Genomic DNA, 19,954 nt, shown 5'->3' with positions numbered 1-19,954 from the left:
TGTTTGATATATATATATATATCTACCCACACCTTACCCACACCTTGACAAAGGGGCACCACTAGCCCCGAAATTTTGATTTTCAATACACGCTGAAAAATTCCTTGAGAGTGCCGCTGTTGTGAGTTATTTCCTTTATTCACTGGGCCCAGAAGGCAAGGCACCTAAGGTAGTTGTACCCCGCCGGGAGAGTGCCAGGCCGCCAACCAAGTCTATATATACATATATATATATTGTAACGCTTTTGCACTTATTGCTTGACACTTAATCACTCGTTTACTTTTTTGTATACAGCGCGATGTCCGGAGGTGTAATGACATCATAGAGGCAACACCCACGGGGCGGCCCTGGGCGTCCAGCCTCCCGGAAGTCGGAGTGTCCCGGCATCGTAGCTGCACACTTCTATGTTTTTTGCTCCCTATATATGTGTCTCAAGAGAGGTAAGAAACTGTTTTGTTTGCACTTTGCACAGTATGCTTGACCTGAAGAAAAGACCGTACAGGTCTTGAAACGTTGTCGCTGCACTGATTAATATGCTGTAAATATTGCTTAAATACACCAGCACCTTATTGCAAACCCGTTGGAGTGCCGCCTGTTTCTTATCCATTGCTTTGATACGGTTTTGGGTGAGAGTTTGTTATATATATATATATATATATATATATATATAAGGTTCAGAGGTTTATGGCTCTCCCTGGTAATAAGCTCATTCCCTGGTAATAAGCTCATTCCCTGGTTCCCCCCCCCCCCCCCCCCCCACAGCGCTGGTTCTCAGATTTTATTTATTTATATATATATATATATATATATATATATACACACACACACACATTTTAATAATTGTTTTCCTTTAGAAAATCTAAACAATGGATTTATAGAGGTGAAAATGACTTCACTGTTCTTCTTTTGTTGCCATGGATATTAGTAATTATAGCAAAGAGCAAGATATACAGTACAAAGCAACATATAAATAGGTAGTGATTATGTTTAAATGTGCACTTAAGTAATTCCTTTTTAGGGGGTTGGTAACATGTCATACCATGTACAATAATACTGTAATACATTTTTCTAAAATTCACTGTATAGGCTTAATTGTACCTTAAATTATAAGCTGCCCCATAAACAGATCTCTATAGAACATTATACATTGTGACAGTACTGTTTTTTCACCAAGACTACACCCACTGCTTTTTCTCTCCAGACAGAAGCCATCCAGTCCCCATTGCAGATGTTAGCAGGGCTCCTGGTGTAGAGTCAATTAACTACAATTGGCAATTAACTACAGGTGCACCGCAGAGCTCCATTGCAAGAGCAATGGTCACACTTGGATCCTGCTTTGAATCACACAGGTGCTGCTTTACAAGCCCCTTCAGGGCTTGGAGCCTCCATTGCCTCTGGGTGTTATGCCCCTGATTGTTATTGGTTGAGTTTCAGGAGTGTTTCATCGTGAGGTGGTATTTGGTGTATACGGATGTGTTCTATTTGTCCTACATGTTCCCTAAATATGAAAACTTGAAACTCTGATAAAATGTAATAGGGTGTGAGAATCAGAAAGTGAGAGGTGTTGGGAGAGGTTTTTTCAATTTTTTTTTAAAGTGGAAATCAATTACATGGCAAAATCAACCAGTTTTTTTAGTGTAATTGTTTGCCACTTAAAAAAAATGGGAGAACTCTCTCACTTTCTGATTATCAAACCCTATTACATTTGGACCCAGGTGTCTTCTTGCCAAAAATGAATCTTAGTCGGAACATGCTTAGACTATGCTGATTTATTAGATAAACTCAGTTATATACAGTGGGGCAGATATAACAAGATATAAGCCTTAACAAGAGATAAATGCAAGGGTGGTAAAGAGAGATAAACAATCAGCCAATCACCTCCTAACTGTCAAGTCACAGTCTGTTTCTGAAAAAAGTCAGTAAGGAACACAGGGGCAGATTTATTAAGCCTGAAGTAGAGATAAACTGGAGATAAGGTAAAAGGAGAAAAAGCACCAGCCAATCAACTCCCAACTGTCATTTTCAAACACAGTTTTTGGCTGGCACTTTATCTCCTTTTGCCTTATCTCCAGTTTATCTCTTCTCCAAGCTTAATAAATCTGCCCCTGATTGGCTGGACGTTTATCTCTCTTTATCACCCTTGCATTTATCTCTTGTTCAGGCTTAATACATCTGCCCCAGTATATCTGTGTGCAGCTGAGTCTGTATATGAAGCACAATAGAACAAGGTATAGAAAAAAGCTGTAGCTGCTGCATCTTAGCACTTTATATACAGATGTCTGAAGGTGTGTTTACACTATGGACATTGCTGCAGATCTTGTATCAAAGTTAGTTGAGTAGTGGAACCTTATTTTTGAATACTGAAACCTGTTTTCTAAATCCTGGAACCTTTTTCTAAGTACCTGCCCCTTTTATCTAAGTACAGGAACTTTTTCTAACTATCTACACCTTTAACTTCAATACAGGAGCCTTTTTTCTAAGTACCTGCACCTTTTACCTGAGTTCCGGAACCTTTTTTTCATAGAAAAAAAGCATTGGGAAAAAATTATCTCTTTGTATAGAGATACAGGTTGAGTATCCCGTATCCAAAATGCTCGGGACCAGGAGAATTTTGGATAACGGATTATTCCGTATTTTGGAATATTTTAATATTTCAATGATATATTTTGAAGTATCTTGCATTTATGCTGTATAAACACATCAACCACATAATACACACAAATATATTTTATTTGTTCAAAAAACAAGGTTTCAAAACAGGAAACAAAATTTGTGTACTATCTCAGATATTGAATTTGAATGCCAAGCAATCATTTTCTTGTACATATATAGTGCCAGTTACATATCATGTCCTCAGTAGTGCTGTTACAAATGTCACCAGTGAGTTTTTAGCAAAAACTAATTTTTTTTTTCACTTTCTGGAATGTATGGTTTTCGGAATAATTTGGATAACGGATATTCGGATACGGGATACTCAACCTGTATATGAATCTAGCATACAGGAAATGCTCTGACAATCTGTTCAGTATTAGTTCCCGGCAGAGGACATAGTGTCAGCTTTTGCGGTTGGAAGAAGAGATTTAATCTACAGCTGTGAAAATGGTTACCGAAAGAGCAGTTAAAATGAAATGTACTTCCACAAGAACTGATATTGACAGACACTGGAGATCGATTGTAAGCAGGGATTGGATATCTTCTTAGCAAAACAAAACATACAGGGTTAATGGCATTAAAGGAACACACATGCACACAACATGGTATGCTGACTGAGGAAGCTGTCCGATTTTATACAGTGCCTGGTGCACTATTGATGTGTAATACTAATACAGAGTTCCATTATTCCATGCTGTGCTCACTCACAGCTGATAACGCCTACATGACAGCTCCCATACAAGCTGTGACAAAACGGAGGCTGCACTTTAATGGACTGAGACGATCAGACCACACTAATTTTATTCAGAGGATGATCCTTTATTTCACTAGAAATTTAGTTATAGAAGTACTAAATAGACAATAATCAACCGCTAACGTTGTCCTCTGGGAAATACACCACAAGGTGATCAGTTCGAACACCACCAAACCACAACGTGGGCCCCACATCCATCTTCTTGTATTACAAGCGCTAAATAAATATATTCCATTAAATTGAGGAATGGAGCAGTTATGCCTGAGGACATTGTATTACATGGATGGTTAATAGTGACTCTACCCTAATTATATATGCAAATTGTAGACATTTTATGCAAAGTATTTTATGCTTTCACTTTATTATCCCCAGATGTTTCACAATAACACAAGTAGATTCAATTTCAATCTTCAAATGTATAAATTCAAACTGTCTACTATAAATACACTGAATCACTTCATACTGTATATTGTGGTGCCATGTATTTCCCTGATATCAATGAATAAAAGTGACTTGATAGTATGCTTTCTCGTGAATATTGGTCCTTCAGCAGTCCACATAATGGTCCTAATTCAGACTTGATCACAGGACAAAATTGGGTACTTGTGTATTATCATGGCGCCCACGATGTTGATCTTATTGCATTGCATGCGATATAGCGGCATACGATGCGATGCGATTTTTTATTGTACAAGCACCCTGATGGGTGCATACAATGTTAAATGCACCCCCATTGTCAACGCCACCCCACTATCAACGCCAACCCAAAACGTGGCAAGCCGCGGCGGTATGCGTCCTCCGACTTTTTCATACCCCCACTATCCACGTCGGCGTGGAGTCGATTATAGATAGTGTGGCGAGCGCAGCGAGCCCAAAGTGTGGGAAGCAGACGCGGATGACTTTACATGTATTCCAAGTCCGCTCGCCACTCTTCGGGCTCGCTGTGCTCGCCACACTATCTAAAATCAACTCCACGCAGACGTGGATAGTGGGGATATGAAAAGGTCGGAGGAGGTGTACCGCTGCGCTCGCCACTCTTCGGGTTGTCGTTGATAGTGGGGGTCGCGTTGATAATGGGGGGGGGGGGCATTTAACATTCTGGGGCCATTTAACATTGTATGCACCCATCAGGGTGCTTGTACAATTAAAAATCACATGCGATCGCATTGCATGCCATTTGATGGCATGCGATGCAATGCGATATTTTATTGTACATTTTGGCTTTTTTCATGCAAAAATCGCATTGCATACCCTATTCTATTTTTGTTCTCAAAATGGGCAAAACCATGTGCACTGCAGGTAGGGCAGATGTAACATGTGCAGTTAGATTTGGGGGATTTATTTTGTTTCTGTGCAAGGTAAATACTGGCTGCATATTTTTTTACTCTGCAATTTAGATTTCAGTTTGAACTCACCCCACCCAAATCTATCTCTCTCTGCACATGTTACATTTGCCCCACCTGCATGGTTTTGCCCATTTTGAGAACACATTTGTCCTGCGATCAATTATGTGTTAGGCCCAATGACTCAACTCCTTTAAAGGTGCGTACACACGGGGCAATATGATCGCTGGCAATATATTGCTAGCAATATATTGCTCAGCAATCATATTGCCCCGTGTCCCGTTTTCATTTGCGACCAGAGATGGTCGCAGATGAAAATTTAAACACTGCTGGGTGAAGAGGCAGGGGATGTCGCTGGTCGGAGGAGCATGCTCCTCCGACCAGCGACCATTTAGGGGCTGAAAACGGGAGCACGCACCCGGCGATCTATCGCTGGTGCACACTCCAATCACTGGCAATATGGTCGCTCAGCAACCATATTCCCAGCGATTTCAGCCCCTATCGCCCCCATGTGTACACAGCATTAGACATTGGGTCTGATTCATATTTGCACAGGAAGTAAAGCAAAAAAGCAAGCAACTGAGCAAAAACCATGTTGGAGTAGGTGGGGGAGATGGAACGAGAGAGATTTAGATTAGTGTGGGTTATATTTTTTTATGTGTAGGGTAAGTACAGTATGATGTTGCATGTAGGTCACAAATATTAGCTTCATTTTTATACTGCAATGTAGATTTCAGTTGGAACACAGCTCGCCCATTTGTACTTTTAGGCTCATTATTTTCTAATCTACCCCAATGAAAACAAATGTTTTTATGTACATACCTTTACAATGTCCAATTCGTTTTCAGTTACCATTCAAGAAATCCTTTTTCTTTCAAAGACAAGCGGTCATTCTAAAAAATGAAAATATTTAAATGTTATAAAGATTTGTGTTGGTATTTGCTATTATGGTTAGGTAAATGACAAAACAGCAGACTTTTAAAACACTTAAACCACTTTCACAACAAAAAAACCTGTTACAACCTGGAACACTGAACACGGGGTTGGAGCTGGGTTTAAGGTTACCTACACCTTTGCCTCTGGTGGACCCAGGTTATTTCTGGGTCGCCATCTTTCCTACCTAACCTGTGTTTCCATCTAACAGTGGATGCTTGGAGATTATGTCATCTCCAAGCGTAACTAGGCTTGCCAATCACCTACTTTGAGGCATTACCCATGCATACCTTTCCCACCGATGGCCACCTTGGTAGACCCTTCACACCGAGCTAGCACCCATTTGCCTTGACAATATCTCTGGTATTTTTCTCATTGTAAAATGGGTATTACTTACTTATTCAAGTGAGAATGAGACAGTGTTCCCAGCTTTCACATAGGCATGTACAGCTGCCAATCCTCACATGTATAATAGATTGAGTGTCAGGATAAGGGGAGGAACACTGAGTCTTCTGGGATCGAGTTACAGTAGAATATCCTTTTCTGGTTATACTCTCCAATCCAGACCCACTATTGTCCTCTTTAGATTGGGTGATTGCAGTCCTACACCTTTTCTCAAATTGTACCAATCTTAAAAAATTAATTTAGGTTTCAAGGCTAAAATTCTGCAGGGACATACAGAATACCACTAAAGCCTTTGTTGCAACACATATGGGAGCTATCTATACTCACAGAGCCAACATGGTACAACAAAACAGGATAAACATAAATAAACTCTGTAATCCATTCTAAAATGCCTATGTACTGCAAGAATTGCGATATTTAATTTTATTTTAAGATCAACTAACAGAATTTAGTCTCTAAAAGGTTAATGCTGTTTATATTTTATAGCACAGTAACATATATTAATCATATACTATTTTGGACTACCATTAAAATAAATACATTACAATACATTTTTGTAAATGTTACCTAATCCTGCCACATCATTTTGCAGCGCACCAGGTCTCGCTTGACTTGTATTCTGCTGCGCGCCTTTTTTAGCCCAAATGAGCATTTTACTTAAAGTTTGGTAACAATCTGTATATATCTGTGTAGGACAAAGTCTAAATCTGTATATGAAGGGCTACCAGGCAGTGGCTAATGCTCTTTTTTCATGGCAAGGCCCGTTGTGCTTCGTATACAGATTCAGACTTCGGAGGGTATTCAATTCAGTCCAGTTTATTTTGCTGATGCAGTTTCACCTTTTTTAAACAGTCCAAACAGGACTAAACTGTCAAAAAGTGACACAATTTTGGCGAGAACACATGGATCCATGAGTACTTTGATGATTGACTTGTTTTTCAACATTTCAGGATGGCACCGCCTGGCTGGAAGCACGGCGGACTTATATCTGTACGGGAGCGGGAGGCACTCCTAGCACTGCTTCCCCTCATGGTGCATATGGAGGGAGGTGTGGGGTCTGCTCTGCTGGGGGAGGGGACAGCTAAGATCTCTGGCATCCTGGGGGAGGGGGGTTGCGCTGGGCTATTATGGCTGATGGCAGGCTGCGATGGATGCCCTATTCTGCATACACTTCAGCACAGGTGCCGATTTATGTTTTTGCTGGTGGGTGCTCAAGCCAAAAAAATAGGGGAGTGGCTTCAAAGGGAAGGGGCATGGCCACAAAATAATACCAATACGCAGCACAGTTGTCTCCAATATTCAAATTACGGCAACAGAGTTCCCCTTTTTACACATAATTTGTGGATCTGCAGCTGTTTCTCTTTGATAACTGTATGTACCCCCATGCACAGGAATGCCGGGAAGATGCTTCTGTCAGCTCTGTTAATGGCACTGGGGAACATCTTTTATGCGGCAGCCGCCGGGTCACTAAAGAGCGGACGGAATACACTCTTCCTGGCATACTGTTTGCCAGGTGGCAGGGCCGGCGATGTGGGTGCTGCAGCTGCAAATTAGCAAGTTAATATGGCGGCCCAGCAGCGCAACTCGGGCTCGTGGGTGCTCATCAATTTCCGTGGGTGCTCAGGCCCTTGAGCACCCACAGAATCTGCACCTATGCACTGCAGTGTAATGCGGTACAGGAGACAGCTCAATCCCCATATAAAGCTGTACCCTTGGAAGTTATGCCACTGGTGGAGAAATATAAGTTAACATAATTAAGAGGCAGCTTTAAGTTGTAGTTAATAAAACTTTAGATAATTTTGTGTTGATCTGTTGTACAGATTCCCAAATAAATCAATTCCATTATGCAAAAAAGAAAATATGAAAAATCCAAAAGGGATGAATACTTTTCATAGCCACAGTATACCCGACAATACAGACTGCCACCCACTTGAATGCTACATATACATCATTATGTGTTCTGTTAGCTGACAAAACTGTTCCTGCTGAAAAGGAAATATCCCAACATTTAAACTCTGCTACCCATTATTCTAGGCCAAAAGCCAAGCTGAAACTAAGGAGGTGGAACAATGCAGTTCTACTTCTCAGATATACAGTAGTAACAAAACACAATGTACTGTAAGCACAACTGATGTGCAAGTCTAAGGGGAGTATTCGATGCTCCTGATTCACCATTTTTTCCTGCGAATCGGGCTGTTTTCACGCTTCACAGTAAACCCTTTTCAATGAAAATCTGATTCACCCTATTCGATGTTCACTGTTCGCCGAAAGCGAACAGTGAATGCCGGCCAGTTTGTTTCATGCTCACTGCAATCGCTGGTGTATTTCAATGGCTCCCTGCGGCATTCGCCAAGGGGGTTTAAAAATCGCTGTCAGGGGCAGCGAGCCCCTGCGGCATTGAATACGGTGAGAGGGAGGGCTGGCAGTGAATGCTCCAGCCCTCCAGAACCCGGCGATTGTGCAGCGAATCCTAAACAGGATTTGCTGCACATCGCTAAAAAAACAAAACATTGAATAGAATACTGGCCTAAGAAGGATAACATTAAATACATAGGGCGGTATTCAATGAGCCTGATTCGCCATGTTTTTATGGCGAATTTGTGCTGTTTGGCGAATTTTTTACTAAAACGGTGAATCACCCTATTCAATGACCACATGGCGAATACATTTGAAGGTTTTTTTCGCCATGATTCACCGAGTAGCAATCGCTATCTTTTTATGGTGAAGTGGAAGGTGAACTTTTAAAATAAAGTATTTTGTGTTTTACAATTGGTGTAAAAAAATCGGGAATTTTATTCTGAGGAGGGGCATGCTACTTTTATTCATGTGCTGTAAGCACATGAATATATATTTAATTTTAAAAAAATATTTTTTTTTTATTTATTTTTTTTACACAGCAGCCAGCAGGGGGTGCCGGAGCCGAGCCGCTCATTACATATTCATATATTCACTGCACTCGATCGTTACCATCGGGTATAGTGAATATACACTCCCCTGCTGGCACCCCCGGGGGGCAGCCTGTGCTGCCTGGCACCCGGGGAGCCCATCTGCCCCCCACAAACGTTCTGGGCCAGGCAGAGAGACTTCCATCTCTCTGCCTGGCACCCTCCTCAGGCTCCCTGCGGCATTCGCCGCAGGAGCTCATATTCGCCTGTCAGGGGCAGCAAGCCCCTGACACGTTGAATACCGGAGCCCGCTGGCTCCGGAACGTGGCGAATGTGCAGAGAATCCTAAAAAGGATTCGCTGCACCTCGCAGGTATTCACATTGAATACCGCCCATACTGTAATCTCATTCTCTCTCTCTCTCTCTCTCTCTCTCTCTCTCTATTGTTATGTTATCAGTATTACTACCTACTGAGCTTCTTGCCACACACTGATTACAGTATATGGCACAACATTTAAAGGATATATACTGTACACCTAATATATAACTAGTTTGCATAATGTGTATCCTAAAATATTCTACTGTTAAAACTGATTTGGTTAAAGCCGTGACTACCATAGGCTTTGTCATCTATGATTAAAGTGGCAGCAATAAGGATCAATATGTGCATCATACCATGATCAACAGATATTACTGAAGACCACTGAATACACCCAAAAATGTCATAGCTGCTAATAGAGCTGTAAAAGATATTGGGCTCTGCTCAGTGGTAAATCAGATCATACATTGGAAATGGGAAAAAGTGAATTGCCCTGTTATATCTTTATTAAAGTTCATACAGGTTGAGTATCCCTTATCCAAATATCTGTTATCCAAATTTTTCTGAAACCGTACATTCCAGAAAGTGAGAGAAGAAAAAATCTACTGGCTACACCTGTAACTGGCACTATTGGGGAAATAACATGTAACTGGCACTAAATATGCACACGAAAATGATTGCTTGGCATTCACATTCAGTTACTGAGATAGGACACATAGTTTGTTTTAGGTGTTGAAACCTTGTTTTATGCACATATAAATATATTTGTGTGTATTTCATGTGTTTGATGTGTTTATACAACATAAATGCAAGATACCTCAAGATATATCATTGAAATATAAAAATATTCTGAAATACGGAATAATTCTTCTAGTCCCGAGAATATCGGATAAGGGATACTCAAGCTGTACCACATAGATAGAGTGCAATCCTGCTCCAGCTCTTGGTAGATGAATCTGCAATCTATACTAGAGTGCAGATGATAATTTATTATTGGAGCCATGAATTCTCAGGATTCCTGAGGAGAATGTAAATGTAGTGAGTACATATATGTATTTGTGTGTGTGTTTCACTAGAAATGTTTTACAAATAAGGTGCTAACTTTTTTGCATCTTGTAGGCCAAACACAGATGAAACAGATCCTTTTCTACCAAATATGGAAAATGGTTCAAAGCCAAGTTTGACCCATAAATCAGAATCAGCTTTATTGGCCAGGTATACTTGCGTATACTAGGAATTTGTTTTTGGTTTGCTGTGCAGCAGCCAGGTGGGTAACAAGTAAACAGCATAAAGTATAAACAATATAAACAGGTGGAGGAACATGTACAGTCATATAGAAAGTTATTCCGAGGGGACACAGTGTTAGATTATGTGCAAAGGGTTATGGCGTGTCAACAGGTGAACCGCTTGAGGAAAGAAACTTTTTAGGCTTCTGGTGGGAATAGCCCTGTAGCATCTGCCTGATGGCAGCAGGTTAAACAAGCCATGGCCAGGATGCAGTTGGTCCTTGACTATCTTCGTTGACCACTTTTTTGCTGTGGACAGGTACAAGTCCTCGACAGAGGGAAGGTCTGTCCCGATTATCTTCTCCACAGTTCTGACTACCTTTTGGAGTCTGCATTTGTCTCTCTTGCTACCAGACCAGTATTGAGGAGCACAGTACAGACTCCACAATTGCGGAGTAGAAGAGGAGCAGAAGCTTCTGTGGGATGTTGAACTTCCTCAGTTGCCTAAGGAAGAATAGCCTCTGCTGCCAGAGGCGTAACTAATATTGTGACGCCCCCCCCCCCCGCCAAAAAATTACCTTACCCCTCCACATGCAGCCATTTTGTCGTGACATTTTTCATTACTGCAGGAGACGGAGCCCGGAGGCTATCTGCGGTGCCGGACTGAATGCGGTGGCGGCGGCATGCGGAGGGGTAAGGGCGGGTCTGACCAGAGTGCCCGGGCACCGGGAGCGCCCCGCTGGCGCTTGCTCCCCCAAGCAGCCGCGTTGGCTGCCTTACGGTAGCTACGCCTCTGTCTGCTGCGCTTTTCCAACAATAGTACCACTGTTGGGACCCCATTTTAAGGTCCCAGGAGATTGTGGTTCCTAGGAACTTGAAGGAGTCCACTAGCGACACCACACTGTCAGCAATTGTTAGCGGAGTAACACCAACAGCCTTCTTCCTAAAGTCCACTACCATCTCAATGGTTTTGAGTGGGTTGAGCTCTAGATGGTTGCTGCTGCAACTGTGCACTGCGGCACCACCCCATTACAGGTTGGTGTTTTTTGATTGGTGCTTGGATATGTAATCTACAAGTGACAAAAGTCTGGCATATTGGTGCCCCTGGCATGGCCACAATCCCATAAGGACATGCTCCCTATTGGAAGTTACCCACATTACGCTCTGGGAAAGCCTAGTACTCTCTGGAAGCTTCTGGACTGCCTCCGGCATACACTATTACCCAGCTAACACTGCAGCATTAAAAGTATGTGCCATTTTCCCCAATATGCTGACCACCCATCAGACACTGTGGTTCTGGGTTATGAGCTCTTAGTATGCTGTCAACAGGTCCTGGGTCTGACAACCCAAGTTACCCATTTACACTGCCCCTTAACCCGTCCTACCCATGTCCAATCATGGTAACTACCTATGTTGGATTCTCAGGTAACTGGACCTGGGTTTTTCTTTGGACCCTTTTCCACTGAGCAAAAACCTGGATTGATGCGTGTTCATGTGCAAAATGCAGTGGAAAAGGGGTATAAAGAATCATCTGGTATATCAAATATAACCTAGTTCATGTAGATAATATACCTGAATGTAACACTGTTCTTCAGTAGCCTACAGATGTTCCCTCATGCATCTAGCCTCAATACGCGGTGCACTGCAAGATGACTGGCGGGAGAGAGCGGGCATTTCCTGGGCGTCTCTGCTAACGTTGGGCACTATATTGCTGCAGGGCTGATATTACAGCTGGACAGGCAAATTCAACTGTCTACCGATACCGAGCTGGGTGTTCTGACCGAACACATCAAGTGGCTCACTCTAAAACCCCGTACACACGGGGGAGATATATTGCTCAGCAATATATTGCTAGCAATATATTGCCCAGTGTCTCCTTTTCATCAGTGACCAGAGATGGTCGCTGATGAAAGGGAACCTCTGCCGGCGGTGCCGCAGAGGTAATTAATAAGCTGGTCGCAGGAGCAAGCTCCTGCGACCAGCGATTACAATGGGGCTGAAAACGGGAGCACGCACACGGTGATTTATCGCCGGGGCACACTTCCATCACTGGCACTATGGTCGCCTGCGGCCATATTCCCAACGATTATAGCCCCTATTGCCCCCGTGTGTACACAGCTTAAGAGTGTGTACTTACCTGAATCAGACCCTGTGTTGGCACAATGGCAGGTCTGCAATCTCTCTTTTCACCTGTCCGCATGTTTTCGGACCATTTGATTTTTTTTTTTACTGAATTGTGCCAATATTCCCGACTGTCTGGAATATCTGAACACAATAAATACCTCCCTAAATCTGAATTAGACCCTAGCTTCAGTATTATATGTATTACTTTTTCACTAATTTCGCTTTCAAAGAACTGCATAATTTCACCTATTTCATATAAAAAATGCTACCACACGAGTGCTCTTCCTATAAATAACATTGCAAGCAATGAAACAATGTATTAGCAGTAATGCAAATGAGCAGATGGAATAACAAATTTTGCTTAATTTAATTAACTAATACTAAATAAATAGCATGCAGTGTTTAGCACATCTGGAAAAACATATGTAGCCACATTCACCATGGCTCTAAAATGGTGTGGATGCATGTACGTGTATCTTTTATTGTAACTGCAGCCATTAACTTTACATCAGTTGCAGTCTGCTGCAGCCAGGCATGCTGAGTCGCGGATGCGACTAGGCCGCCATACGTATTTGTGCAGCCCTATGAGTGTGGCTACATCTGTAAGCAATTGAAACAGAAACGAGCACTAGTATATACAATTAATATAAAGTATGATGGATGGTATATTAGAAAAGAAGGTACTTGTTTCCTAGCACGGCCACAATCTTGTGGATCGTGTACCTTTAAGTTAAGGTACACGATCCACACGATGGACCCGATTTCCTTTGAAATCAGGTCCATTTTGCCGGCAAAGGTACAATATCGGGGGCATCGCGTCGGTCGAGACCATTAACATTGGTCCCGACGCGATGCCCCCAATTTTTCCATAGGCTTCAATGTTAAAATAATTTTTAACATTGAAATCGTGAGGATCGTGTCGGCAAAGGTACAATATCGGGGGCATCGCGTCGGTCGGGACCATTAACATTGGTCCCGACGCGACCGACGCGATGCCCCCGATTTTTCCATAGGCTTCAATGTTAAAATATTTTTTAACATTGAAATCGTGAGAAAATGGGAAAAATGGGAAATGGGCCAATATGACCCATTTCACATTATAGATGTCCCCGTCGTCACCCCACGATAGACGCCAACCCGAAGCGTGGCGAGCGCAGCGAGCCCGCGAGGGGCGGCGGTGCGCGTCCTCCGACCTTTTCATTCCATAGGCTTCAATGTTAAAATATTTTTTAACATTGAAATCGTGAGAAAATGTGAAAAATGTGAAATGGGCCAATATGACCCATTTCACATTATAGATGTCCCCGTCGTCACCCCACGATAGACGCCAACCCGAAGCGTGGCGAGCGCAGCGAGCCCGCGAGGGGCGGCGGTGCGCGTCCTCCGACCTTTTCATTCCCCTACTATCCACGTCGGCGTGGAGTTGAGAATAGAATAGTGTGGCGAGCGCAGCGAGCCACCGAGCCCGAAGCGTGGCGAGCGGACGCGTATAACTTCACAGGTATACGCGTCCCCTCGCAGGGCTCGCTGCGCTCGCCACACTATTCTCAACTCCACGCCGACGTGGATAGTAGGGGAATGAAAAGGTCGGAGGACGCGCACCGCCGCCCCTCGCGGGCTCGCTGCGCTCGCCACGCTTCGGGTTGCCGTCTATCGTGGGGTGGGGTTTACGTAGTTAAATTTGGGGGTGTAGGGAATATTTTACATTGAATCCAATGTAAAATCGGGTCCCAGGGACCCGATTTACATTTCATTCAATCAAAAAATCGGGTCGGTCGCGTCGATCGCATCGCATGCGACCAAATCGCATGCGATGCGATCGACGCAATTTTTCCGACACGACCACCCCGATGTAAATTGGTGTGGCCGTGCTAGGAAACAAGTACCGAAAAGAAAATACAATATATATATATATATATATATATATATATAGTAATTTGGTTCGAAGCAGCAACACCGTCACGGGTACATCTGTCAGGGTGCCGATCCAGAGAAACCACGCAGTGGGATCACTCAAATATGTACATATGGCCGCACTCCCAATAACCAGTCAAGACACAGGACTTGTGAAGTAACGTTTCGAGGTTTAATTACCTCTTCATCAGACTCTGACTGGTTATTGGGAGTGCGGCCATATGTACATATATATATATATATATAATATAAAATCAACTCCACGCTGATGTGGATAGTGGGGGTATAAAAAGGTCAGGAGGACGCGTTCCGCTGCGCCCGCCATGCTATAGGGTGGTGTGGATAGTGGGGGGGGGGGAGGTATGGGGTGCTGTGGGTAGTAGGGGGGTACCTACAATTGTCAGGACAGTGTAAAATCGCATTGCATGCGTGAGGTACGATGTGATGCGATGCGACGCGACCTGGAAAAATAGCACTGGCTATTAAATATTAATATCGCATCCTGTAACACACTGGACATGCGATGCGATTACTTACGCAGAATAGCCCACTAAGCAAATAGCTTTGTGGGCGCCCAACTAACATATAAGTACCCATATTCCTGTAACATTAACTGGAGAAATTGCAGTGCTGTCTAATGCAGTAAAATATGCAGAGTATTCTAGCAGACCCAAACCCACATCTCAGCTTCCCAGAGTACTCTAAATAAGCAAATATCAGTCTGCTGATGAAATATAAAGGTAATCTGTATTCAGAAAAGTGTCAGTTATCCCACTGTACTGCTGCTGTGAGCTAATATCCTAATCAAGGTAATTATTCAGCATTCGTCTATAAACTCTGTGTCGACCTGCATCACCTCTTGATTTGGAAACAAAAAAACAGAAATGGCTTTAAAAATGTGGGACAAAATAAGGGCAGCAATCTTTTTAGAAATTGTAAAATAGCAAGTTAAGCACATTTATAGTCATGCATGGAAAAGCAATTTTTTTACTGACCTAAAAAAATGATTTTGTTTTCAAAATCTGTCTGGACATTATAAAATATAGATGATAAAGTCAGCCTGCCACACAGACAAAAGCGAATAACTCCAAATAAGTCATACTGTATGATTGTTTGTATATGTGTGTATTGTTTGGGGAGGGTAGACATTTACAGTACAGGGACCTCAAGTAGAGCTCAATATACATTATAAAACCTCTCTGTTCGCTACAGGTGACTATGGTTGCCATGACAATCCATGACACTGAGCACAATTATAAATCATTAATAGCCTTAACAAAGAAATCAATGGGAAATGGTATTTTACAAAATAATAATCTGCCACCGTGATTTTATTCTCATGCTACTGGTACTTTGGGTTGTGTTTTGAGATATATCCGTTAAACAACTAAAGAGGCATACACATGGGGTGATTTCGGACCCATTTCTAAGTGATCTTCCATGTGTGCAGGTATGCCCTGCAGTGGTGGCGATGTGTGGTCCTGTGTGACGCTATTGCTCGCAGGGAAAGCCAGTAGCTTTCCTGCTAGATTGTGGGACTTGGCCTATAAACAATAGACAAAGATCCGCTGAGCACGGAAGATGGGTCACCCCATGCGTATGTGGCTTTAGGTCACAAGAGCATGCTGTACAAAAGATTTGTTTACAGTTCACAAGTAAAAGTATTACACTCCATCAAATCCATACTCTCCAACATGACCCAATCCATTAGGTACAAAATGCTTTGTTACTGGGGAGTGTGTGGGGGGGGGGGGCGTTTTCACATCAACTGCCAGTGAGTCCAGGACAGTGATGTTTGAGGTGGAAGTAGGTGTGGCTCCCCTTTTTGAATATTGGAATGGGCCATGTTGGAGGGTATGCCAATCTTGTAGCAAAGTGAACAGCATTACAGTAAATCTTTCAGCTTCACATAAATGTGAGATTATGCAGATTTACCAGACGGATTCTGTGTTAACACCTGTTGGCTAACAAGCCTAAGGTTACCTCCCTTTTCACCCATGAAAACGTTCCACAAACAATGACATTCCCCCTTACATGAAATAGGTGTTGCTTCAGTTGAGATACTAAACTCTCCTGCCCTCATTGACTACAAGTTGTTACAGCTCGGGCCACTTTCACCTTATTTATCTAAGTGTCCAGTTTTTAGGAATTAATACAATAAACATTCTAACCCAGCCATAAATGATGGACATAATACTATAGATCTATAAGGACTGCTATTAAAAAGGCTAGGCAAATGTAATGATAGCATCCTCTTGTATGCGGCATTTCCCCAAAAAAATGTAGACAATACTGTATGAAAGTATTTACATAAAGTATTACCAATTAAAGCTGAGACAATAAGGAGAGAAAATATGCTAAGCTAAGAAATGGCAAAGTAAAAACAAAATAGGCCATGTTAGAAGCAGAAATGCTCAAACAGAACTTGAACTCCTTGAGTGATGGGTTTTTCTACCCCAGAAAAAAACCACCAGAGAACTTACGTGCAGCCGCTCCTCCACCCTGTTGCGTGCACCCCCCTCCACCCCCTGTCACTCACCTCCAGCTGACTCCCCACCCCGGATTGCTGGGGTTCCCCTTCAGCTGCCCCACTGCCATTCCCAGCAGTGACCAGGCGGCAGGTCCGAGGTGGCTTGGGGGGACTCAGGCACCTAAACTCCAGAGCACTGTTGAGCAACCCTGAAGCTTCCCGAGCGAGGCCTGCCGCTGGCGCCTGCTCACTGCAGCGAATGGGAAGGAGAGCTTTGGTGTACAATCACTGGAGAAGAAGAGGGAGCGATGACTGGGGGGATGCCCCTAGAGGTGGTGTGCCAATGGTGCACAGCTGGGGGCACCACTGGCACATACCTCCATACTGGCGGCAGTGCAGCTGAGTCTGGAAAATTTCTGGGCATATCACCAAAGTGGTTAAGGGTCCCATCACATACTTCCCAACATGACCCATTACAGGAGGGACACAATGCTCTGCTCCTAGACTTCCCTCTTAATGTATAATTGCCATCACATGTGTTGAACAGATTAATTGATAAGGATGTTTCACCACAGGTGATGGAAATCATAAATTAAGAGGGAAGACCAGGAATAGAGCATTGTGTCCCTCCTGGAGAGGGTCATGTTGGGAGGTATGCCATCATGATTTGCAGGCTGCTAGGACTGCTATGAAGTGTTTTGCTGTAGCTGCACCTATGACTATGCTAATACTAGTATCAGGCACTTACAACAATGTACAGCCATGTATCTGACTGAGGAGCACAATTTGGGTAGGTTTAGAGCAGGGCTGGGCTACACCGGCCCTCCAGATGTTGATGAACTACACATCCCAGCATGCCTTGAATCATTTTCGGCATGGCCACATAGCAAAACTAATGCAAAGCATCCTGGGATGTGTAGTTCATTAACATCTGGAGGGCCAGTGTTGCCCAGCCCTGGTTTAGAGGCTTATATATGGCTAGTCAGAGTATGGCCTCCAGTGGGAATGCTGAAGTTCCCACCCACTTCAGTAACATTTCCATAACATGCCATTTAGCCCAATACTCAGATGCATTTAAATTGCAATTACAACTCTGTTGGCATGGATTCTATAAGAATGCACGGTGCGATATAGACACATGAGCATTAGGAAATAAATGCCCAACTGTGTCTGAGATCGACAGAATCAGCCCCTAAATGTATTCATGCAGGGAGTTTGCAAAATTTGCTTGGACGTTTTTGTCTCTTGTACGTTACTCAGTAGAACTCATGTACTATATTAATAATCAACATTATCCTTAAAAAGTGCTGTTTTATTTAGATAGGTACCCATTCATATTCAAATATTTCTTTGAGAAGTCTAGCTTACTGTATAATACAATATTGTTGCTTTTTCTGAATTGTTCAAGGTTATCCTAAAGGAGAAATATACTTAGTGTTGGTTATGAAAAACCTAAAGATTCATACCCTTTTTCCACTGCCAAGGGTCATCCAACCCAGGTCCCATTATAATCCTGTGGTGAGCCATAGAACCAGCACCTTCCCAGGTTCAGCCACCACTCTGTATAAGGTTCTAAGCCTTTTGATCAGTTACTGGGGTTGGACCAGGATTTTATGTGGAAAAGGGGTATTACTAATATCAAAACCTTGCAGAAAGACCACACTTCAGAAAAGAATATTGACTGGTCATCATTTTATTTCCATTAGAATAGAAATCCTAGATTTCCTTAGCGCAAAACCACTCCGAGCCCATCCAAATAAGTGACCTACCTCTTGTATTTTATATAAAATTGCAAAAAAGAAACATGGAATATCACCAGAAATATCAGCCATTCATATGGCTGCTGATTGACTGAGAGAGAGGCCAGTGTTTTATATAGTTTTTTTTCAAATTCTGCCTCCACAACCCACCAGCCCTGCACTACATTAGCACTACACCGTTACCCCCCAGCAGAGCTTCTGCCTCCTCCCTGAACATGCCATCCACTGCCAGCGCTCCTGCAATTCAATAGATATTATGTGCAGCACATAATATCAATCATAATGACATTTATCTGACGGTCTAGCGCAGTGGTTCCCAACCCTGGTCCTCAAGTACCCCCAACAGTGCACGTTTTCCAGGTCTCCACACAGAATCACAGGTGACATAATTTGCTCCACCTGTGGATCTTTTAAAATGTGTCTGAATAATGAGTGCACCTGCTGGGTGACCTAGAAAACGTGCACTGTTGGGGGTACTTGAGGACCAGGGTTTGGAACCACTGGTCTAGCGCATCATATCAAGTGACTCATTTGACAGGCATACAGTCCTTATCACATGGATGCGGTTGAAATCAAAGGATTGGTTGCAATATCGCCCTAGTGTATTGGCACCATATTAGTCTTTCATCCAGCCTTTCAGTTTTTAAACAAGCCAAAAGAAGCAAGTTTTCATTATAGCTTATCTCTGCCATCCTCTCTTTGTTGTGTCCACCTAAAAAATGCACCTTCTCCACTTTCACTATAGCTGTATAAATGTGAATTGTTAATACACATTTATATGAAATGGTTACCTTGTTTGTATAGCTCTACACTTATGTAATTTATTGTCAGTTTTATTTGCCTTATAAGGCACTACAAAACCCTAATAATCAAAAATAACAATACTGCAGCAGAACATCTATTAAGTAAACTTTATACCTGCTGCTCATGCAAGAAGTCAGTGGTTCCTAAATGGTGTGCAATATCTGATGCACACATGCTAGATCTAATTGATCTGATGTGATATTTAAATAAAATCGGCTGGCCAGTCAAGTGACGCTTCAGATTAAACTGATGCGATACATCTGAATTTAATAAAAAATAAACTCCAATGTGAACCTGATTTCTTCAGATCCCGTTAAATCCTTGGTGCAGTACCAAAGATCTGTAATTCAGACATATCTGACACA

At 42.7% G+C, this 19,954-nt stretch overlaps 1 long non-coding RNA gene across 1 annotated transcript in view; it reads right to left on the bottom strand.

Annotated features, from left to right (window-relative positions):
- Positions 1-19,954, bottom strand: part of LOC146080946 (uncharacterized) — an 81,638-nt gene that overhangs the window by 33,164 nt on the left and 28,520 nt on the right. The window contains exon 2 of the long non-coding RNA XR_014475035.1: positions 5,572-5,642. This is a non-coding gene — a long non-coding RNA (uncharacterized LOC146080946). The remainder of the gene's footprint in view (positions 1-5,571; positions 5,643-19,954) is intronic.

This window comes from Crinia signifera, chromosome 5 (genome assembly GCF_055691185.1).
Source record: "Crinia signifera chromosome 5, ASM5569118v1, whole genome shotgun sequence".
NCBI classification, from domain to species: domain Eukaryota; kingdom Metazoa; phylum Chordata; class Amphibia; order Anura; family Myobatrachidae; genus Crinia; species Crinia signifera.
Note: the sequence above shows the minus strand (reverse complement) of the source record. Positions and strands in the feature narration are given on the sequence as shown.